A 25,693-nucleotide genomic window follows, 5' to 3' on the forward strand; every position below is an offset into this window, starting at 1 on the left:
AGGGAGTCTCCTTAGTAGGTCTGTCACATTTTCTAAGTGTCCTGCCAATAAAACGCAGTGTTTGGTTAGACTCCCCCACAACATTTTCTCTGTCTGGCTTCCGATTTACGTTGTTCGTAATTGTAATACCAAGGTATTTGTTGAATTTACGGCTTTTAGATTAGACTGATTTATCGTGTAACCGAAGTTTATTCGATGACTTTCCGTCAATTAGTATGGACTGTGACCTCTCTGACAGAAAATCACAAATCCAGTCACATAACTGAGACGATGTTCCATTAGCACGCAATTTCACTACAAGCCGCTTGAGTGGTATAGTGTCAAAAGCCTTCCGGAAATCCAGAAATAATGACTCAATTTGAAATCCCTTGTCAAAAGAACTCAACACTTCATGCGAATAAAGAGTTAGTTGTGTTTCACAAGAACGACGTTTTCTAAATCCATGTTGACTGTGCGTCAATAGACCGTTTTCTTCGAGGTAATTCAGAATGATCGAACACAATATATGCCCCAAAATCCTGCTGCATATCGACGTTAATGATATGAGTCTGAAATTTAGTGGATTACTCCTACTACCTTTCTTGAGTATTGGTGTGACCTGTCCAACTTTCCAGTCTTTGAGTACGGATCTTTCGTCGAGCGAACGGTTGTATATGATTGTTAAGTATGGAGCTAATGCATCAGCATAGTCTGAAAGGAATCTAATTGGCATACAATCTGGACCAGACTTGCTTTTATTAAGTGATTTAAGTTGCTCCACTACTCCGAGGATATTTACTTCTACGTTACTCATGTTGGCAGCTTTTCTTGATTAGAATTCTGGAATATTGACTTCTTTTGTGAAGGCATTTCGGAAGACTGTGTTTAGTAACTCTGCTTTGGCAGCACAGTCTTTGATAGTATCTTCATTGCTGTCGCGCATTGGCGTTAATTGTATCTTGCCGCTAACATACTTCACATATGACCAGAATCTCTTTGGATTTTCTGACAGGTAGCGAGACAGAGTTACGTTCTGGAAACTGTTATAAGCATCTCGCATTGAATTCCGCGCTAAATTTTGAGCTTCTGTAAAAGATGCCAATCATGAGGATTTTGCGTCTGTTTATATTTGGCATGTTTGTTTCGATGTTTCTGCAACAGTGTTCTGACCCGTTTTGTGTACCAAGAAGGATCAGCTCCGTCGTTTGTTAATTTATTTAGTATAAATCTCTCAATTGTTGCCTATACTACTTCTTTGAATTCAAGCCACATCTGGTCTACACTTATATTATTAATTTGGAAGAAGTGGAGATAGTCTCTTAGGAAGGCGTCGAGTGGATTTTTATCTGCATTTTTGAATATGTATATTTTCCGTTATTTTTGGAGAATTTGGGGGTTACAATATTCAATCTCGCTACGACAACCGTGTGTTCACTAATCCCTGTATCCGTTTTGATGTTCGTTTTTAACTCAGGATTGTTTGTTGATAAGAGGTCAAGTGTGTTTTCGCAACCATTTACTATTCGCCTGGGCCGATGAACTAACTGCTCGAAATAATTTTCAGAGAATGCGTTTAGCACAATTTCGGATGACGTTTTATGCGTACCTCTGGAATTAAACATGTATTTTCGCCAACATATCGAAGGTAAATTAAAATCACCACCAACTATAATCCTTTGAATTGGGAGTAGTAGGGAGATGGGGGTATCAGTGCAATTTTGATATCAAATTAATATGCAACGTAATTAAATTGATCAATTTATCACCCCCACCACGAACACACCCGCCGCTGGATGACGTCGCATCTTTCCCCAGCTGCATGTATGCCCCAGCCACCTATCCCCCTCTCCCCCTCCCCCCCCCCCCCCACACACCATCCACCTACCCTACTGGTGGGAACTACAAATTTTGGTGGGGATTTCGAATTTCGGTGGGAATTTCTTTGTCCCAGGACTGTGCTGACATCCCAACCCCCACCCCTACCTGCGAATTGGCGGGAAAAGGACACAGCCTGTGCTGGATAGAATGGACATATGTCTTTATTTAAACAGTTTGAGACAGTGCCTCCATCTGATGTATTCACCCTGAGGTCCGGAGTGCAACTGACCGACACAGCACTGCCACCAGAAGGCGCCATCCTCCCTCCCGTGACGTAATCCAAGATGACGGTCTGCAGGGGGAAAATGATGGGAAAAGGACTCAGCCTGTTTTGGGCTGATGGAGAGAGGAAGGAGTGTTCTTTATTTATTGTTGGAACAATTTATTTAGGCACAGATTTCACGTAGTTTATTTATTACGCTGATAGAAAACACTCAACCTGACATGCTTGAAGTCGAAGTAAACAGTCTACAGATCTCCAAAATACTCGTAAATAATGCAGTAAAATCATGTGCAGAGATGCAAACAACCTGTAAATTACAGAAATAATGCAGCACACAGCATACAGACATGCAAACTACTCGTAGATGACTGAAATAATGCCTGTGTAACACTATGCAAACACACTCACAATGCTTAAACACCCGAAAATTATGCAGTGCACAAAGACTCAGTGCACGTAAAAAACACAATGTATCAGCGACTCGAACCCTGGTCCTCCTGGGGGAAAGGGGGCGGGGGGCAAGTGTACCTCCAAACACAATTAAACCACCAGAGGCACTTGGAATTGACGGATAATTAAAAATGGCGGTACCCTTCCTGGGACTCGAACCGTGGTGCTCCTGGATGGAAAGCTCAAGTGCGCCCCCTAACATATGGAAACTGTCCACGTGCTGGAGAGGAAGGTTAGGTTACTGTACTTTATTTATTTTGGTCTGGAAACTGACGCAAATATCGATCTTAATTACGTAATTGATCACAAAGATCGGCACAAATTACACAAGTATATGCATAGTGCTACCCAAGGATGGCAAAAAAGCGCAATACGCCACAAAAACTGACAGTACCATACAACTGGTGTTATCCTGCTGGGAAAAAATCTCGCAATACCACTCGAAACCAGCGGCAGAAACACTCAAACTCTACCCTACACCTATAACCTGGTCGGAAAAAGCCTGGGGTGTTAGGTACTATCCTTATTCTTTTTGGCAGGAAATATGTTCAACTGACGAGATGCTGGTGTTGGACAGAGAGGAGTTTAAAAAGTACATTACCTGTAAGCATACAGCATCTACCGCTGTTTCACATTAGAGTTCGCTACAGACGCCTACCAAAACCCAGCCTACAATGCAGCTAACCGAAGCCAATACACGCAATCACAGCTGATGGAAAAAATGTGTCAGAGTTCTAATTACACTTCGAAATGTTCATGAAGAAACCAGCACTTGTAATGAATGGGTCATAATGCAACACATGCACTGGGGAAAATCGTCGTCCTGAAAGACTGCAGAGGGGGTGGTAGTTGAACGTGCATTCTCGTCTATGTACAATCACAAACTGCCGAAAATCGAGACCCTCTCCCCTCCCGCCCTCCAACCACCTACGCGATGGATGGATAGAGGGAGGGAGGGAGGGAGGGAGCTACTCCGCCAACAGCCTGACGGCATGTGATGGCCGCTGTCTGCCTTGAGGCGATGGTCCTTCACCAACACAAAAGCAGGTATATTTGACTATATAATAGGAGATAAAAGAATGGCTGTCCTGAATGGATCTTGGTCATCTAAAGTGTAGTGAAACAGCCGCCCCTAATGGTTAGGGGCGCACCTGTTGCGACGAGCTGTCACAGACTAGGCAGGTCCCCAACACCTGCAGAAAAAGCAATGTTTCATACAACAACACAGGGCCACAGGGAGCGTCTCTTGTGACTTATTGTATAGTTTGCGGGATACGGTCATCCTCCTACAGTACAGGCGATGCAACTTTACACTGGTCTGTACAATGGATCAATACCTGTATATTTAATACGATCGTTACATGTGCTCGTTGCCGGCACGCAGATAGTTCGTAATTTTTCTCTGCTGGATGGTACAGAATAACAATGATAGAATATTTGAATGACAGATGTGAATGGATTCCGAGGAACATGGATCTGCTTTGATGTTTAGCCTTCCTAATTTTACCGGCACGAAACACCACAGACTCTTCCAGTTTCCACAAGTTGCGATGTCTTCCACATTTTTGTCAATGAGAAACATCGCATCTGTGCTTTATTTCTACCAGCTTGTGGTGTGGTAGCTGTACAATTTATGCCATGTGATGTTCAGTTTCCAGAGGATCGAAGTGCGTTAATGTTGGTTTAGCAGCGGCTGACATGGGTCTCCAAGTCATGGTAGAAAAACAAAGTTTATGGCAGTGTACACTGATAGGATGTGTTACAACCGAGAAAAACAATGCATTAAACTGCTTACGAAGGAACAATACAGGAACCCACTCGTGTGATTTATATTCTGTTGGATACGTCATCCTATAGTATAGGTGATTAAATTTTACACTGGTCCCTGGAAGCAATTTCGATCATGAACCACGTACTCCAGTGAACCAATATCTGTATATTTAATAGCATCGCCAAACATTTTTGGGCGATAGACATGAATGCAACTTGAGAGACGAAAAGTGACTCATTTCGAGATATGAGAGTGCCACAAATATGATTCCACCAGTGGCTGTATTTATTAAAAGATGTCTCTACAGGATCCAACGCAAGTGGTTGAATGGATAGACTTGATTCCAAATCGCAGACAGCATTTCTACCAGAAAGCATTACACTATCGGGGCTCATGTGTGTACCTGTAGACTCAAGACCGCTTTCTATGCAGTGTGACAGTAACGTAGTCACTACAATCGCGCTTTTCATAGCGAAATGTATGTTGTGGGCTGTAGAATCCAACTGTGGTCAGCTTCAGATGGCATTTCTCAATAGTGTTCCTCGAAAAGAACATCGTGTTCCCTCCATGGATTCCCATTTGACCTACCTGGTGAGTGTAATCCGACTACAGAGAAAAAACAAAAACAAAAATTATTCACCATGCAAAGTCACTCCCACGATCAATTTAGTTTCGAAATAACGAGGACATTCTGCAGTTGAGAGGTGGCATGAGCCCCCTCTCATATTTCTATCTTACGATTCTCCTCTCTAATTGCATGCGGTGGGAAGTTGCTATTCCTTCACACGCGGACTTCCCACGCAGCATCTCTCGTCACCCGGGTGGTCCGGTGACAGGCGGGTTAAGCCGACGTGTGCGAGGCAGTCGAGTGAATGCTTTGCAGACGCCGACATTGTCAAGAGACACGCCCGCTGGGGTGTGAAGTAGCGGCTGGGCTAGAGGTTCCGTTACTTCGGAGAAACTTAGCGAAAACACTTTCTGGCGGGCTACCAGCGAGGCGTGGGAATGACTTGTGTACCCAGGCAGTTGTGGCGGGAAAATTCCCGCACTTTCTGCAAAATAGTAACGGTGATTGGTTTGCTCAGGGCATAGCGCCGTGACGTAGCAAAATCAGCACAGAAATTGGCGCCAAGAATCTCCATTGGTGGAATGGTAGTGCTCCGGCAATGGAGTGGAATTTCCGCCGGTTTTCGAGTTGCTGATTGGAACGTTTAACCACGGCCACTGTCGTGGGGGCGGGAATGTTCTGTGTTCGGCCTGTACGGGTGCTCTTGTGGAGAGTCAGCAGTCGCCTTTCGGTCGAGGACGTCGAAGCAACCAGCCCTCGCCTGCGGGACGCCAGATCGTGTTTCGGGCAGTTAAGAAGACAGTTTGGTAATGTATGTCCGCAGCACCGGCAGATAGGGATTTTCCTAGGTGATAATCAGAGCTCAGCAGAGCGCGCCTGTTCATCCTTTTCTAACTTTGTTCTGTCTTGAGTAGCAGCAATTTCTGTTGGGTTAGCTGTGTGTCTCTCTTGAGATTTGAGTGGCAAGGAATTGGCTCCACATACCACTTCGTCTTAAACCTCACGATCTAGTTTAGGGACAACTTCACCTTCACAGCGTTTGTTTGTGTCTCCAATTTGAGCCAATTTAATGTATCATAAATTAGAATTCATGTGTTTTTGTTTATTATTTTGTGCTTAGTCGTAATAAATCATATTGTTATTTTGGACAGAACTTTCATTCTGTTAATCGATAGAGCAACCCATCATTTCTCACTACGTTTATGAAACCTTCCTTTATTTAACTTATTTATCAAATTAAATTATTGCAGGTGCCAAACTCTTTTCTACTCCACTTGCAGGGTTGATTACAGTCAGTTCGCGTATATTTTTAATCCTTGTGCAACAGCAAAAGTCAGAGTTAGAAAAGGGGGGGCTTAGAGCATCATTTACATATGTAGCTTCTAGAATTTAGTGTTAAATACACTGCTTGCCCCGGCACCTCGCATAAAATGGCGACCCTGCCAGGATCTTTCCTGTGAATCTCTGATAAGCAAACAGGATTCTTAGTAGTAACATTCAATTTTTTTCCTCTACTTTTTTAATGATTAATACCCAACTTGTTTTTTTTCTGGTAGTTCCGCGTTTAGTTTTAAGTAGCGGCGCATGGTTACAGTTTTTTGTTTTCAGTGTATATATTTTTTTTGTTCATTGTTTTTTTTGTGTTTCGTTGATGTGGTGTCCGTACCACTTCGCACTTTGTCGGATTTGTGTGCGGTTTCTGTACCACATCAAATTGTGTTGTTAATTACAGCGGTGGAACAGCGTTGTTGAAATTTTATGTCTATGTGTAAAACTACAGTGAGTAGATAATTTTTACTGTATATTTTAGATAAATTTGTTTTTTCATGAATGATCACGAGAAGTAAGGCACGACTATTAGCGAGCGAAACTAAAACAAAAGAGAATAGCATAATGGATAAGAGGCAGGTTACTGACGAGGATAGGTTCAGAGATGAGATGGGCACATTTTTAGCAGCACAGGACGACAGGGTCATTGATGAGGAAGGTGATTTGGACGCGATCTTAGAGCAACGTCGTGGCCATGATTATGATAGTGAATTGGAGGATGGAACAGAGACAGGCACACAGGTCGAGACGGTAGCAGAAGTTTATAGTCAAACGAACGAGTGCAGACAGAGGCCAGCTCGGTCACGTCAGAGCTCTAGCGCCCAGGTGTCCAGAGTTACATCGCCCATGTTTGAAGAGGATCAAGAAGATGACGTAAACCCAATACTGAGTTTCCTACGATTAATGAAAGAAGAAGCTGATGAACAACGTAAGAAGGAGAAGGAAGAAGATGAGAAACAACGTAAGAAGGAGAAGGAAGAAGATGAGAAACAACGTAAGAAGGAGAAGGAAGAAGATGAGAAACAACGTAAGAAGGAGAAGGAAGAAGCTGAGAAACAACGTAAGAAGGAGAAAGAAGAAGCTGACGAACAGCGTAAGAAGGACACGGAGGCAATAATTTCGCATATAGGGGAAATTCGTGGGGAATTATTAGCAATAAAGAAAGAAAGTGGAGAAGCAAAACAAATGTCAATGGTAGCACAAAAAGTAGCAGGCCTAGCCAAAACTGCAGCAACAGGGGCAATGAAAATCGCAAGAGTAACTTCTCAACTCGCAGAGCACTTGCGACGTGCGACACAAGTCCACTCAAAATCCCTAGCGGCCTTAAAGACTCAAGGTAATATTGCGGTTACGAACATCACGAAACGAATGAAAGAAGTAGAGAGTCGGATAGCGAAACTAGAGCGAAACGGGCACACGAGCACTGCGCGTTTGGATACCAATGATGGAGTACACAGGATTGTGTCTCCGAGGAAAAGCCCGCCGTGCTCTAGCCCAGTGACAGCGTGCGGAACGAACAATGCACACGCAGAAACAGCGAGTAATAGCTCCAATAATTGCGGCCCACTCAGAAGAGTGAATGCTGAATGCCACTTCCACTGTGATACAGAGGTAGCACATCACAGTTATCAGCAAGATAGAACAGGACACTCAGCAGACGTGCAAGTATCGGAAACGAGTGACAACACCAGTGCGAGGATCAGACAGGATTTTGATCACAATCACTTCCTGTCGATACTAAAATTCCAGAAGTTCAAAGAAAATGGAGGGTCGATGCATCCGAAGAGCTGGGTGATGCAGTTTACAAATTCATTACCGGCATCGTGGCCAACCCAGGCAAAATTAGAATTCATGTGTGGACACATCGAAGGCCAAGCAGCGGAAAAGATGCGGGGCGTGGCAGCGACGTGTCGGACTTATCAGGAATTTGTTGGTGCATTCCTGCGGACCTACTGGTCAAAGGAAACGCAAGACAGGATTAAAGAGGAACTAATATTTTGTCCTGAACTGGAAGTGTCCGGGCATAGGAGCGCAACCAAATTTTTTGATGATTTACTCAAGAAGAATCAGTTTTTAGATAGTCCATATAGCAACGGAGAAATCATTAAATTTTGCTTTTCGAAATTGCCAGTTAGGTATCAACAGACACTTGTCGGGAAGTGTGGATCTGACATAGATGCATTCAAGAGTCTACTGCGCGAACTCGAAGTAGTCTTCGATAAACAAGACGCAAAGGACAGGAAGAAGGCGCAAAATAACAAATACCACGGGCCAGCAAGGGAAGACGACAACAGATCGCATAATCGCACTGGTCAGTTAGGAAACCAGGGTTACGGAAATCAAGGTTACGCTGTTCAAGGTTATGGAAACCAGAGACACGGAAACCAGAACGTCAGGGAACAGGGTCAATCTAGACAAGCAATCTGGGACAGGAGGAATGACGAACGGCAAAGCGACCGTAATTGGAGAGAGCGAAATCAAGGACAACAGGAGAACCAGGAGATTGAAATTAGACCTCCAAATCCTAATGCACGTCAGAGGAGGGGGAGTCTAAGAAGAGATTGACGCTAGTCCATAGGACTCCACCACTTCTCTCACACAAAGAAGTTCGTGGAATAATAGTAGTTTAAGTGGTGTACATAGTAGAATAGGCAAAGATATGAACCTTTCTTCGGGGAACAATAATCGTTGCATTATAAGATTAAGATTGTTAAAGTATTAACACGCTGCGTTTTCTCGCATAAGAATTTACTGCTGTTAACTTTTTGTCTATGTTCGGGATCTCCTCTGTCGTTGCGATAAGAGGGACTACCTTTCCATGAGCAATGTTTTTGTCCTTTCCTATCTGGTGTCCATGTTAAGGGATAAAGATGAGTGACGAGACGTCGCACAAACGGGCGCATACAAGAACGTGCTCTTAGAAGCGTTCTGAGAAGTCGTGTTACGCTCAATAGCGGCCACAACCAGTTCGTGAAACGTTCATACCAATGCTTGCAGGGACGCGTCAGTGCACGGCAAGATTGTGGTATATTGCGTGATTTCGAGGATGAATATGGGCAGTATAGTTTTTTTTTGCAGAGCTGCGCCAGCATCGTTGTCTTGCAAGTCGGGGTGATCCTGTGAGCGTTTGACTCCAATGGTGCCCTAGACGAGAGAAATGCGAGCATAAAGCCTACCATGCCAATGTGCTGGTTGGGGATTTAGCGTGCTGCTCGTGACTGTCACAGATGAATAACCAGGGACTTATACTTGGATATTCGTGACATAATGTGTAGCTGGCGTGTGTTGGGCGACTGAATGCTCAACAGGAACCACCCCTGGCTTGGTCATATTACATTGCTTCTGGAAAGGTGTGCTTTGATCCCGAAAACCGCATCAGATAGGGAAGGAAGTTGCAACTATAAATTTATTGTCGCGTATAGCCATGGCTAACCCAGTCTCTGGAGTTTCAGTGAGGCGTAGTGAGAACTCGGAGGCCATGTCGTACGGCGCGCACATCACTGTCGTCAATAGCGGCGTGCAGCGAGACATCTCAACGTAACAGGAATTATGTAAGAGTATTGTATAAGGTAAACAAAAAAAAATAATAAATAAATAAAAAAAAGGGGGTACGATATACTAGGATAAGTTAAACTGTAGGATTTAACAATAACTAGATTACTATTGTGGGGGTTTTCTACCACAAGTGTTGTGTTTGGGCGCGCCTGTTGGGATGTTATTTTTCAGGTCATCAAATCACAGACCCGAGATGGAGGGACGACCGGCGAGCGAATGTAGAATAGTTGCAATAACATAATTTATTCAGAAGACATAGAATGTAGATCGTTGGCATATGGTAGTTAATTCTTGAGCATGTCTACTGTCGATCTATATAATTAATAGTAATATTAGTGCGGGCCCGCACATTTAGTTGTTCATCCATTACATAGCATCAGTTATCACACACCATGTACAATACTGAGATCGGTCTCTACACATATATCAAAATAAATTATTTCCATGTCTAGATTAGATGTTATAATGATAGCTACAGATAAATAACTATAAAAGTAAAATAAGAGTGTCTGAAATGACAGACCATCAATGTGTCCTTATGTAAATTTATTATAACATAGAAGGTCATGGGAAAAAGTTAGGCTTAAGATTTTTGTCAGAACTGTGCAGATGATGGGTATCGTGACAATACAGAGGCCAGCCAGCGCAAAAACAAGAGATCTTCGGCTACCTGCTAGAGGGCGAGCGTCCGGTCCTGCAAGCTGTCACCGGGCCGTGTACCTGAGGGATTACGCGGGGTCCTCGCCGGGCCACAAGCGAAAGTGAGGCTGGCCGTTGACACTGACACGCGACCCACACGCGACAGCCTGCTAGCTCTCCAGACGCGGCAGCCGTTTGGAGGGATTCCCTGCGGCAGACCACGTTGTCGTGAGTACACGAAGAAGATCACATATCGTGTCAGAACCTGCGCCCATGTGCCTCAGGACAGAAAGGGACGTTATATACTCACCTGTTTGGGTTTTTACAACTCACTAGCATTGGCCGATCTGCATACACAAAGCAGTATCGTGCCACACTAACAAATGTATGGTCTCATTTCTAACTTCTCCTCTCTTTTAGAGAGCAGTTTTAGCAATCGTCACTCCTAGTTCGATCCTGTATGGATGACCTCACACACTTGTGGAGTCACTCCACATGCCATCATCCCTCGTCGAACTGCAATATTGGGAAACGTAAAGTACTGTCCAGCGAGAGAAGAGACCTAGACTACTGATGTATCCCAACAAATAGACCTCAGAGACAATTAATCGACGTGAGGAGAGCCTATCACTGTGTCTTCCTACCCTATTGCCGTTGCAACAATGTAGCAACAACACCCGACGTTTAGCCTTATGTGATGTCAGTACTGTGGAATTAGTGAAGTGCCACAGATATTTCTAACAATGTGATTTAGTGCCTCATTCTCAGCACAGTCGTGAACTTTGTGCAATGTGCACGCACAATTTGATGCCCCATGAACCTTGTTTTTTTTTCTTAAATTTCTTTCTCTTATGTTGTTTTTGTAATGTATGTTATACCTTGTATGCGTTTGTGTTTTACACTGTAATTCTTATTACAGATTACTGTATTGTTCTCCACATCATGTTTTTTTTGTATTTTGTGTTTATTGTTGTGTGTATGCAAACAGTGTGCCTGAAGTCCCCATAAACTGAAGCAGATACCACCACTGTCATTGTGAATGGACCATCAGTTCAGGGAACATTTTGTAAAGGTTATTCTTGCTGCAGGGAGACAGAATGAATCGGAGGTTGTAACTAGATTCCGAAAGCTCACAAAGAGATTGTTAACTTAAATATTATCATGTGTGAGTGAGTTCAGGCTAGTTTTATGATTCAAATTGTTGTAAAATCTTGGGCATTTAATTGCGGAGCACTCCAACTCTGATTGTAAAGAATAAACTGCTCCATATTTGGCTCACATGCCCGGGCCATATTTAGAGCGTGAATGTCTGTGTGAATCGGTGTTTGGAAGGGGCTCCCTGGGTATGGATGTGTGATGTGAGTGTTAGTGTTCCATATTAAGAAGGTGAAGTTGGCTACATCATAAATAATCCTCCCTCTATGAGCTGCATTTTTCAGTTGCAGTGATTTTTTTTAAGGAGTGCGGCATGTGGAGTCAGTTTTTAAGATTGTTCTTGGGCGATTGACTCACTACCTTGCTCCTAAGTGAGCCAACCGCTCACCAATTACAATCTAAAATGGCATAGGGGCAATGAGAGGTGGCATGAGCCCCCTCTCATATTTCTATCTTACGATTCTCCTCTCTAATTGCATGCGGTGGGAAGTTGCTATTCCTTCACACGCGGACTTCCCACGCAGCATCTCTCGTCACCCGGGTGGTCCGGTGACAGGCGGGTTAAGCCCACGTGTGTGAGGCAGTCGAGTGAATGCTTTGCAGACGCCGACATTGTCAAGAGACACGCCCGCTGGGGTGTGAAGTAGCGGCTGGGCTAGAGGTTCCGTTACTTCGGAGAAACTTAGCGAAAACACTTTCTGGCGGGCTACCAGCGAGGCGTGGGAATGACTTGTGTACCCAGGCAGTTGTGGCGGGAAAATTCCCGCACTTTCTGCAAAATAGTAACGGTGATTGGTTTGCTCAGGGCATAGCGCCGTGACGTAGCAAAATCAGCACAGAAATTGGCGCCAAGAATCTCCATTGGTGGAATGGTAGTGCTCCGGCAATGGAGTGGAATTTCCGCCGGTTTTCGAGTTGCTGATTGGAACGTTTAACCACGGCCACTGTCGTGGGGGCGGGAATGTTCTGTGTTCGGCCTGTACGGGTGCTCTTGTGGAGAGTCAGCAGTCGCCTTTCGGTCGAGGACGTCGAAGCAACCAGCCCTCGCCTGCGGGACGCCAGATCGTGTTTCGGGCAGTTAAGAAGACAGTTTGGTAATGTATGTCCGCAGCACCGGCAGATAGGGATTTTCCTAGGTGATAATCAGAGCTCAGCAGAGCGCGCCTGTTCATCCTTTTCTAACTTTGTTCTGTCTTGAGTAGCAGCAATTACTGTTGGGTTAGCTGTGTGTCTCTCTTGAGATTTGAGTGGCAAGGAATTGGCTCCACATACCACTTCGTCTTAAACCTCACGATCTAGTTTAGGGACAACTTCACCTTCACAGCGTTTGTTTGTGTCTCCAATTTGAGCCAATTTAATGTATCATAAATTAGAATTCATGTGTTTTTGTTTATTATTTTGTGCTTAGTCGTAATAAATCATATTGTTATTTTGGACAGAACTTTCATTCTGTTAATTGATAGAGCAACCCATCATTTCGCACTACGTTTATGAAACCTTCCTTTATTTAACTTATTTATCAAATTAAATTATTGCAGGTGCCAAACTCTTTTCTACTCCACTTGCAGGGTTGATTACAGTCAGTTCGCGTATATTTTTAATCCTTGTGCAACAGCAAAAGTCGGAGTTAGAAAAGGGGGGGCTTAGAGCATCATTTACATATGTAGCTTCTAGAATTTAGTGTTAAATACACTGCTTGCCCCGGCACCTCGCACAGTCATCGATATTTTGCGCATCAAACTAGGCGAAGGTTTTTCTTTCCTTATTTTACGCAGGGTGAGTATGTCTCTACTGATCATTTGTGATAGGTGGTAGTACACTTCGCTAGACGTTACAAAATAATGCGATGCTACAGCAGTCTAACGTAAAAAGTATACCGATTTGGCTCATAAAACTAAATGAAAATTGACTTTGTCTATTTTCGTGGACAGAGGGCATTTATCATCGTCGCAAATGTTTTCTTCCCTTTTTTTAATAGTTTGTAATGTTTTAGCTTTAATTTTGGTATGCTGGAAGCGTTACTGCTAGCCAATAGATAATGAAAGCGGGTTGAAAGCCGTGAACTGTCTGGGGAGATTAATCTTGCATTGCTAAGCAACTGTTTCACGACTGGGTATCTTAGTCTAGGTTTACCACATTACCAATCAGACTAACATTGATTATAATCTTTTACAGTCATACAACAACCGGTAATATATCTATATATAAAAAGGAGAATTTAAATAAAAAGAAAGAAATCAGTTTATATTTGCAAATTTATTTTAAGATTGTTCATTGAAATTTCAGCATATTATACGTGAGTTATAACTGAGCTGGTGCCTTATTTACGATTGTGAAAATGTGAGATTGGAATCTTACGGAACACATAAAATATGGAGCCAAGATTGGGAGAGTGGATACAAAACTGCATTCATAAAACAACACACAAAGAACATTGAAACACATGCAAGAGAAAGTTAACCACAACCAACAGATTCAAATTTTCACCCAAAGAAATTACGTTCGTAGCACAATCCTGTCCGTCATGTAATTACCACACACTGGTATACTAAATTCATATTAACTCTTTGTGAAATCTTCCCAAGAAGAATAGCTGAGGGCTACTTTGATGATTACACCACATGGTTCACGTGGTCAACTTGGTTTACAGAAAGTGTATAACTCCACAGTAATTTTGATAATAAAATAAATTCGATCGAAAAGCAATTGACAAAAGAAAAACCTTGAACTGGTTACTAACGTCTTACTATTAACCTGATGGGTCAAACAGTTATATAAGCACGTGGTACTGGTCTCGCAAAGTACACCCCACATGGGTTGAACATAAAGAAAAGTTGTTATATTGAAAATATTGTTAAGACAAGATGTTATAATCACACAAGCATTCGCATTTAAGATTGATCTTAGTTAGAGTTACTGACCAACACGTGGTTCCACTTTACTCATAAAGTAGTAACAAAGAAACTCCCGGAAAATAATATGAACCTCACACGAGAATTACACTACGCTGCAATTTAAGATAACCTTAGATATCTTAGAGCTAAACCCGAAATAAAAGTGATTAAATTCTCAGTTAAGCTGAACTTAACAAATCCATTGTCCTATGGACTTAGCAGACACGCACTTAGCCGGAGATCTTACCATTTCAGACGCTCGCTACCGCCAGACTGCAACTGCCTACCGCCAGACTGCAACTGCCACTGCCTACTACTGGACTGCAACTGCCACTACCCAGCGTGCTCCTGAGAGTCTCACAAAGACAAACGGAAGGAGCCAGAGGGGCAGCTTCCTATACCAACATGACAAGGGACGGACCGGACCATACTAAGAATAGAAACCTCTTTGCTTTTAGGAACCGTAGCTACCTGTACCAACATTGGTCCTACTGTTCTCTAGCAGACAGCCTTGTCTGCTACCCTCAAGCATGCAACTACAAACACATTTGATCATTCATCCTCTCACACAGAAGGGAAGGGGGATGACAGTATCTTATCATACACAGTATATAAAAAGAAAGCGGATGTAGGTTCCGTATGAGACTGTGTGACATGAATTACATATAAGAATTACATATAAACTGTGCTTTAAAGTATAGCAGTGTGACAGATCGTTCTTGTTTACGTGTAAAAGTAACACGTTCCACTACTCAGTCTCCTCCCAGATAGTCAGAAACGCCACAGTAAATTTAGGAGAGGAATTTACTCCATAAAAGACAACAAATTTGAGAAATTAAACATGAAAGGAATCCAACAGAGACCTTTCATAACCCCAACGCTCCGGGAAAAGACTGTGCAGGGAATTTTCTGGCCATGCTAGGACATTCCCAAGCAGGCTTCTCACACCCTACTTAAACCAAAAGTGTAAAGAAAAGGCAAAAGGTCACCAGCTACTTGCTAAAACACAATAATTTCAAACATCTTTACAATCTACCAATTTTAAAGAGAGAAAAAAAAACACACAATCTGTGACACCTATTTAAAAGATCGTGTAGACCTAAATCGGTCAGCAAGTAAAAACAATGGTTCCTGTGTCATTAATATGAAAACAATTTCTGGTTGTTACCCTTATGGAGTTCACCAGTATTTGCTCATTGCAAGAGCCAACTGATCACAGGCAATTTTATGACTGTTTATTAACAAGCAAAATTTATGAAAATAGCAAAGGTGCCACAGCAATTAAAAAAGAACATCAAATAACATCAGTATCATAAAGCAGAACAATCCGCAAAAACAAAAAAAATATAAGAGAAAAAACATGTTTTACTAAGTGGTTATCGCAAAAAAATTCTATATCTTATAAAACTAATAATTTGTCGAATTAAAATAACTATGTGGCACTAATTTAATCACTCTACAATATTTCAGTTAGTTAGCAAACAATGAGCACTGTGTCATTATACTGAGACTACAATAATTATGTGATTGTTACCCTAAAGGGGTTCCTCACAATAAATATGCCCCATGCAAAGGCTAATCGATCACAGCCCAATGAGAATGAATAGCAATCTGACTGATAAACGAAGCAGTGCCACAGCAATGAATTTACGAAACAAACTAACACAAATCTAATACATCACACAAGAACAAACATTGATCAATAAAACAGTACAATAGTCAACATCTAAACCAAAAAACCAATAAATAAAACACCTGCAAAATACAAGAGTCAAAGTTTAAAAAAATATATAGAACACCTGCAAAATACAAGAGTCAAAGTTTAAAAAAAATATAGAACACCTGCAAAATACAAGAGTCAGTGTTTAATAAACACCAATAAATCGAGTCCCTGCAAAACACACGAGTCAAAGTTTCTGTGACAGAAACACACGTATATGCATTGAACTAAGAACCGTATAATCACTGTTCACTGATACACTCACTAGTTCCACTGTTCCGAGGCACAATATAAGGGGAGGGGGAGGGGGGTTCGTCGCCGCAGCTGTCAGTAGGGATTTTTGTCCATCTGTTGCGTGCAATCCCGCCGTCTCTGCCCTCTCATGAAGTTTCTCTTGGTGGTCTGTGTCACGTACATCTCGATTTGGTTCCATATTTGTGTTGTCAATTTCGTGCGGTCTCCTCGATTGGCACGCCAGGTTGATATTCCTGGGCAAGGATGACACTTCAATGGCTCTTCTTTTGTGCCACCCTTAGCGACCAGAGAACATCGAACCATGTTTTACTGTCGCTTAACAGTAGGCATCCATCAGGAAATGTTGATAGGCGTCGTTGACGTCTGCAAGTTTCTTTGGACAGTACCTGTCAAAAGGCTCCACGCCCCTTGTTTTGTTTCACCGCAGCCGTCTCGTCACGGTCGCGTGCGTGTGGTGCGTTGCCAGGAGATGGATTTCCGCGCGGTGGACCGCTCGCCCATCTCAGGTCATTCCCTTCAGGAAGGGTCGCGTGGGACGGCCGCCCATTAGCTCCAGGTACAAGGGAAAGTGTTTGCGGCGTCCCTTCTTTTGTTGTCGGCCGCGCTCCCGAAGTGGCCTGGCTGGCAGCGTCCCCCGCTGGGAAATCCGCCAGTTTACAACTAGTCCGGCTGCTCCCGCTGTCTCGTAAGAGTTTAGCCGGTTCGCTTTCACGTTCTCAACTGCATTCACAGAAATTTTTTATCATCCTTATGTGATTACACAATGTCATACATAATACCACTTAGTATTGTCTTTCACAATTTTTAAGAACAAAGTGAGACTTAATTAATTTTTTAAATAATTAGTTGAATCGACAATATAAAATAAAATTTAAATGACTTGACAATGTAAAAAAAATAAAAGTGAAATGACTTGACAATGTAAAAATAAAAATTAAATGAACTGACAATACAATATTTAAATCCACATCACTAATGTGGTTCACTTGTGTTTTAATAAATCAAATGCTACTTATTAATTCACTAAAATGAATAGGGTTATGCCTTGCGCAAGTATAGGTCAGGAGAGCATGGGGTTCACATGTTATTTACACACACACATGCACACCTGTTGTCTATTCTACAAACTAACTACCCATAAACATGCATTACTCATAATTCTACTTCTATCCACTCCTAGTTAAGCCCACAAGCTACTCCAATTCTATTTCAACACCGTGTATATACCACTACAGCAATGTTCTAATTCGCCCTCTTCTTGACGGTCGCGGCATACGTCTTGTCATATAATGAATATGGAGACTTTCCTTAAACATACACATTAAAAAGAACAATGGTTATTTGCACACCAAAACATTTATACCAGTACACACACCTGAAAAGAGACTCGCAATTATACATTTATCATACTCATATATTCACACATAAAACAGTAAGAAAATTTCATCTAAAATTACGTTATCACAAGAATTAATCACACAGATGGCTCTGAGAAGGTTAAAATGTCTGCACTATACAAGTTATACTACATTTTCTTACCCATTTTGCTGCGATTTCGTTCCTTCTTTAAGTTACCTTTCGCTTCCAAATCAGTTATTTCGCCTGTGGTGGTTATTCTGGATTCATTTCTCATGAATGGCAAAATTGTGGTCACCTCTATTCTGTAAAACAGTATCATCTTAACATATTGAACTTACAACAGACACAAAAGATTCGAATCCTCCTGTAGTTTAAATGACAAATGTTTTGCTTCATCCTTATTACCTTAAACCAAGCTTTCCTTCGTTCCCATAATCAAAATTATTTAATCATCCTCTACCTTCAAGAGGGAAATTTCCTCAGTACAAATCATATAGGCTGCAGTGCATCCCGCACCAGCGAAAACAGTAGGCTGTAATGCTCACAGCATCAGCAAAACACATAAACGTCGCTTTTCTGGGACAAGTATTAACGCAGAATAAGTTTTCCAGGCTTTGGCTCAACATCAATCAAGATTACAAAAAGGATCCATATTTCCGTTCCATTCTCCATTTGCTGAAAAACTGCTCGTATTTGACTACCACAATAATATTTCAGAGCCACGTAAATTACACAAACCACAATTCTTCTTTCACCTTGAAGGGAATCAATCTACTTACGAAATCCACAGACAGCACTTTACGTACTCAGCTATAAAGAACAAAAAAAAACATATCATGAATATTAACATATCATCGCATATTGGGAAGCCAATGGTTAAACAATCGTATTATCGCATCCTGTTTTCAAGATTCCAAACTTACTCATTCCTTTCTCAGAGTTCTCCTATCTTAAAATATTCATACAGCACGCATACTATAGTAAGAGATCCTCATTTATACTGACAGATATAGAATAGTAATAGATAGATAGTAGCACTGAAAGCAGAAAATCGGAAACACGGCTACTAACAGCTGGGGACCTGGGTTTGCCAGACCCATAATACCCACAGATCGGATATTCCCCTGAGTTTTTGCACTAATTCAGCAACGATCTTGCTTCTCTCAGGAGCGACTCTTTTTTAATTTACTCACACAAAAAAAAACAGCATTTCACTCGTTCACAAGGAAACCTTTTATCTTTACGTTTGAATCAAACTAAATCCTAAATTCACAAGGAAAGAAAACAATTAAAACATCACTTCAATCAATCACATAGAAACATCTTTTTCATTAATTTTTTTACCAACATATAATTCAAAATGCATTTATCACAAATGTAAACTAATCAATTCATTCTCCTCTCTATAAATCCTATGTACTCATTTGCCATGTCGCTCATTTGTTCCGATTTGGCGCCTTCTGGGCTGATCATTTGTCATTGCCGGTTTCGTTCATTCCCATTTGGCGGATTATGTCTAGGGTTGGCCGGCCGAATTTCAACATCATGTGGGGCTCCGCCTACAATCCTACTCCCACCGTGTTCATCGTAGTAACGATTCTGGTTGCCGTACCTGTAGCGTTCACGATCTTGTCCACGTCCTCGATCATTTCTGTTGTACCACCTGTGTTCGCGACTGTTACCCCAGTTTCTATACGGCCTGTCCCGATTATTGTTCCGTTCGCGTCGCGACGACCAGTCACGCCGTTGATTAGTACGACGGCCACGACTGCGATCGCGCTGCTGTGCCCCGTAATAACTTTGTGCCTGATTAGGCGGGCATTCTGCTGTATTATATTCCAACTCTTGGAGAAGTGTTTTAAACGTTTCCACGTCCTCTTTGCATCGTCCCGCAAGAATGACGTGCCGCAAGTGCATCGGCAATTTGGTGATGCATATCCTAATTAGTTCCGCAGGCCCGTATGGGTCGTATAAAAATTGATTTGCCTGCAGCATGTGGTCGAATAGGCGTGCAGGGCTGCCGAAACCAGACTGGTTCAAATTTGGCAGCATAATTATGCCATGTTTGACCCTACCTTGTGCCGCTTCCGACCAATAGGCGGATAGAAAGGCTTGTCGAAACTCCCGAGTGGAGTTGCAGTGACGCGCTGCCACCTCATGCGACTCGCCGGTTCGCCTTCCAAATAGCCACACATATATTCGATCTTATGTGAACTTGCCCAGTCGGGGGGAAGACAAAACTCAAATTGCTCGAGCCATGCACGTGGATGTATTCCTTTTTGCAAATTTCGGAATATCTCAAACTTTCTTAATGTAAGGAAACGTTTGAAATCAAATCCCCGCATTTCCTCCTGTCGAGGCCCTTGAATGTTTCTATTTCTCTCATGTCTGCCCCTTAAATTACATTCTTCCCTGTCGTCTAAATCTCCCTCGTGGCCGGAGTCCCTCTCTGCACTGTTCGTACGGCTATTTTTATTGCTATTGGCGAGTTTGGAATCACACGCCATGCAGTTTTCCAGATGCACCACGCGTTCTTGTAATTCGCCTGTTACAGCTTTGTGCTGTCTGTTCACTTCGAATTGTCCCTTCTGAAATTTAAGAAGCGAACGCACTTCTTCGGTCTCTGCGGCTGCTACCGGTGTAGTATTGTTCTCGCTTTCCGTCAGCTTCATCGTGCCTACAATGTCCGCTAATGCCGCAATCTTATCATCTATTTGTCTCTTGTCCTCCGCCCCAGTCTGCTTCAATTGTTCAACCTGCTGTTCCAACGCGTGGATCGCTAAACTGTTGTCCGCTATTGTGTTGCTAACGACCGTGGGACAATGCGTTTCCGCCTCTTGGACCCTCGAGAGTACCTGTTGGTGCTCCCTTTGGCATTCTTCTCTCAGCGCTTGGAAATTCCTAAGTAGCCGTTCTTCGCTTTCTTTAGATTCGGCCTCGCCACTCCGCTTGCTCTGTTCTAGGGCTTGCAGACGGTCATCGATTTGTTCAAATGTACGGCCTAATTCTTTCATAATATCACTTTTTATTTCACTTGCCAGATTGTTTATTCTCTGTGAGATATCATCGGACACTCTCTGCATCGACTTGTCGACTTTATTTGTCTGCTGGATTAGTTTTTCGTCTATTTGTTCGCCTAGCTCTCGGATCGATTTCTCAGATTTTTGCGTCATTTGTTCGCCTAGCTCGCGGATCGATTTTTCAGATTTTTGCGTCATTTGTTCACCTAGCTCTTGGATCGATTTTTCTGATTTATGTGTCATTTGTTCGCCTAGCTCGCGGATCGATTTTTCAAATGATTCTTTTTGTTCTCGGAACAATTCTTTATTTTGTTGCAATAAGGCTTTCGTGAGTTCTGCCAAATCAATTTGGTTAGTTGGAGGCAAATTAATTTGTGGCTCTGATGTGAGGCCGTTCGTGCTGTTTTGCATTTCGACTGAAGTATTTCCCATTGCATTTTCGGAACCGCCCAACGCGTTAACATTCGAAATCAAATTATCCCCTTGGTCCATGTTGCTTAAGTTGTCGGACCGCTTACTTTTAGTTTGGTTACGCGACTGCATTAGTTCAATTTATACCCAGTACGCAACACACTAATCTCAATAAATGTGTCCCCCAAAAATTACGACAGTCACAAGAAAGATACCCAACCTAGTACGCACTTTTTCACACGCAAAACAAATTTTTATGTTTGATCGAAACAGTGGAATTTACAAGCGAGAGAAAAAAAAACACACATATAAAACACACACATATAGAACACAAAACAAGACAAACAACACAACGCCGCACAACAACGCAGTGAATCTTTAGAAAGTCTCCTCAGAAACAACGCAGAAGTTGTTTGAGCGCTGTTGGGAAAAAAAAATTAAGATTATACAACGCTTGCAATCTAACGTCTCAGTGATTCCAGAGTCTAGCGGAATCACAGAACAGGGTCGCCATGTGTAATGTTTTAGCTTTAATTTTGGTATGCTGGAAGCGTTACTGCTAGCCAATAGATAATGAAAGCGGGTTGAAAGCCGTGAACTGTCTGGGGAGATTAATCTTGCATTGCTAAGCAACTGTTTCACGACTGGGTATCTTAGTCTAGGTTTACCACATTACCAATCAGACTAACATTGATTATAATCTTTTACAGTCATACAACAACCGGTAATATATCTATATATAAAAAGGAGAATTTAAATAAAAAGAAAGAAATCAGTTTATATTTGCAAATTTATTTTAAGATTGTTCATTGAAATTTCAGCATATTATACGTGAGTTATAACTGAGCTGGTGCCTTATTTACGATTGTGAAAATGTGAGATTGGAATCTTACGGAACACATAAAATATGGAGCCAAGATTGGGAGAGTGGATACAAAACTGCATTCATAAAACAACACACAAAGAACATTGAAACACATGCAAGAGAAAGTTAACCACAACCAACAGATTCAAATTTTCACCCAAAGAAATTACGTTCGTAGCACAATCCTGTCCGTCATGTAATTACCACACACTGGTATACTAAATTCATATTAACTCTTTGTGAAATCTTCCCAAGAAGAATAGCTGAGGGCTACTTTGATGATTACACCACATGGTTCACGTGGTCAACTTGGTTTACAGAAAGCGTATAACTCCACAGTAATTTTGATAATAAAATAAATTCGATCGAAAAGCAATTGACAAAAGAAAAACCTTGAACTGGTTACTAACGTCTTACTATTAACCTGATGGGTCAAACAGTTATATAAGCACGTGGTACTGGTCTCGCAAAGTACACCCCACGTGGGTTGAACATAAAGAAAAGTTGTTATATTGAAAATATTGTTAAGACGAGATGTTATAATCACACAAGCATTCGCATTTAAGATTGATCTTAGTTAGAGTTACTGACCAACACGTGGTTCCACTTTACTCATAAAGTAGTAACAAAGAAACTCCCGGAAAATAATATGAACCTCACACGAGAATTACACTACGCTGCAATTTAAGATAACCTTAGATATCTTAGAGCTAAACCCGAAATAAAAGTGATTAAATTCTCAGTTAAGCTGAACTTAACAAATCCATTGTCCTATGGACTTAGCAGACACGCGCTTAGCCGGAGATCTTACCATTTCAGACGCTCGCTACCGCCAGACTGCAACTGCCTACCGCCAGACTGCAACTGCCACTGCCTACTACTGGACTGCAACTGCCACTACCCAGCGTGCTCCTGAGAGTCTCACAAAGACAAACGGAAGGAGCCAGAGGGGCAGCTTCCTATACCAACATGACAAGGGACGGACCGGACCATACTAAGAATAGAAACCTCTTTGCTTTTAGGAACCGTAGCTACCTGTACCAACGTTGGTCCTACTGTTCTCTAGCAGACAGCCTTGTCTGCTACCCTCAAGCATGCAACTACAAACACATTTGATCATTCATCCTCTCACACAGAAGGGAAGGGGGATGACAGTATCTTATCATACACAGTATATAAAAAGAAAGCGGATGTAGGTTCCGTATGAGACTGTGTGACATGAATTACATATAAGAATTACATATAAACTGTGCTTTAAAGTATAGTAGTGTGACAGATCGTTCTTGTTTACGTGTAAAAGTAACACGTTCCACTACTCAGTCTCCTCCCAGATAGTCAGAAACGCCACAGTAAATTTAGGAGTGGAATTTACTCCATAAAAGACAACAAATTTGAGAAATTAAACATGAAAGGAATCCAACAGAGACCTTTCAAGTTGCTTTCTTATAGGAGTCGAGTTGATGTTAAATAGTCCAGCACAGAAAACTGGACAACTTCCCTAGAAGACCGCGGCTCTCCCTTGGTCCTATCTGAAGCGTCCTACGTGACGCTAAACAAAGGTGTTTTCCATCGCAGAACGAGAGGCCTATTGCAGGTGTTGGGGACCTGCCTAGTCTGTGACAGCTCGTCGCAACAGGTGCGCCCCCTAACCATTAGGGGCGGCTGTTTCACTACACTTTAGATGACCAAGATCCATTCAGGACAGCCATTCTTTTATCTCCTATTATATAGTCAAATATAACTGCTTTTGTGTTGGTGAAGAACCATAGCCTCAAGGCAGACAGCGGCCATCACATGCCGTCAGGCTGTTGGCGGAGTAGCTCCCTCCCTCCCTCCCTCCCTCTATCCATCCATCGCGTAGGTGGTTGGAGGGCGGGAGGGGAGAGGGTCTCGATTTTCGGCAGTTTGTGATTGTACATAGACGAGAATGCACGTTCAACTACCACCCCCTCTGCAGTTTTTAGGACGACGATTTTCTCCAGTACATGTGTTGCATTATGACCCATTCATTACAAGTGCTGGTTTCTTCATGAACATTTCGAAGTGTAATTAGAGCTCTGACACATTTTTTCCATCAGCTGTGATTGCGTGTATTGGCTTCGGTTAGCTGCATTGTAGGCTGGGTTGTTGTAGGCGTCAGTAGCGAACTCTGATGTGAAACAGCGGTAGATGCTGTATGCTTACAGGTAATGTACTTTTTAAACTCCTCTCTGTCCAACACCAGCATCTCGTCAGTTGAACATATTTCCTGCCAAAAAGAATAAGGATAGTACCTAACACCCCAACCTTTTTCCCACCAGCTTGTAGGTGTAGGGTAGAATTTGAGTGTTTCTGCCGCTGGTTTCGAATGGTATTGCGAGATTTTTTCCCAGCAGGATAACACCAGTTGTATGGTACTGTCAGTTTTTGTGGCGTATTGCGCTTTTTTGCCATCCTTGGGCAGCACTAGGCGTTGTTGTTGTTGTTGTGGTCTTCAGTCCTGAGCCTGGTTTGATGCAGCTCTCCATGCTACTCTATCCTGTGCAAGCTTCTTCATCTCCCAGTACCTACTGCAATCAACATCCTTCTGAATCTGCTTAGTGTATTCATCTCTTGGTCTCCCTCTACGATTTTTACCCTCCACGCTGCCCTCCAATACTAAATTGGTGATCCCTTGATGCCTCAGAACATGTCCTACCAACCGATCCCGTCTTCTGGTCTAGTTGTGCCACAAACTTCTCTTCCCCCCAATCCTATTCAATACTTCCTCATTAGTTATGTGATCTACCCATCTAATCTTCAGCATTCTTCTGTAGCACCACATTTCGAATGCTTCCATTCTCTTCTTGTCCAAACTATTTATCGTCCATGTTTCACTTCCATAAATGGCTACACTCCATACAAATACTTTCAGAAATGACTTCCTGACACTTAAATCTATACTCGATGTTAACAAATTTTTCTTCTTCAGAAAGGCTTTCCTTGCCATTGCCAGTCTACATTTTATATCATCTCTACTTCGACCATCATCAGTTATTTTGCTCCCCAAATAGCAAAACTCCTTAACTACTTTAAGTGTCTCATTTCCTAATCTAATTCCCTCAGCATCACCCGACTTAATTCGACTACATTCCATTATCCTCGTTTTGTTTTTGTTGATGTTCATCTTAAATCCTCCTTTCAAGACACTGTCCATTCCGTTCAACTGCTCTTCCAAGTCCTTTGCTGTCTCTGACAGAATTACAATGTCATCGGCGAACCTCAAGGTTTTTATTTCTTCTCCATGAATTTTAATACCTACTCCGAATTTTTCTTTTGTTTCCTTTACTGCTTGCTCAATATACAGATTGAACAACATCGGGGAGAGGCTACAACCCTGTCTTACTCCCTTCCCAACCACTGCTTCCCTTTCATGTCCCTGACTCCTATAACTGCCATCTGGTTTCTGAACAAATTGTAAATAGCGTTTCGCTCCCTGTATTTTACCCCTGCCACCTTCAGAATTTGAAAGAGAGTATTCCAGACAACATTGTCAAAAGCTGTCTCTAAGTCTACAAATGCTAGAAACGCAGGTTTGCCTTTCCTTAATCTTTCTTCTAAGATAAGTCGTAAGGTCAGTATTGCCTCACGTGTTCCAACATTT

This window comes from Schistocerca nitens, chromosome 7, assembly GCF_023898315.1.
Source record: "Schistocerca nitens isolate TAMUIC-IGC-003100 chromosome 7, iqSchNite1.1, whole genome shotgun sequence".
Taxonomy (NCBI): domain Eukaryota; kingdom Metazoa; phylum Arthropoda; class Insecta; order Orthoptera; family Acrididae; genus Schistocerca; species Schistocerca nitens.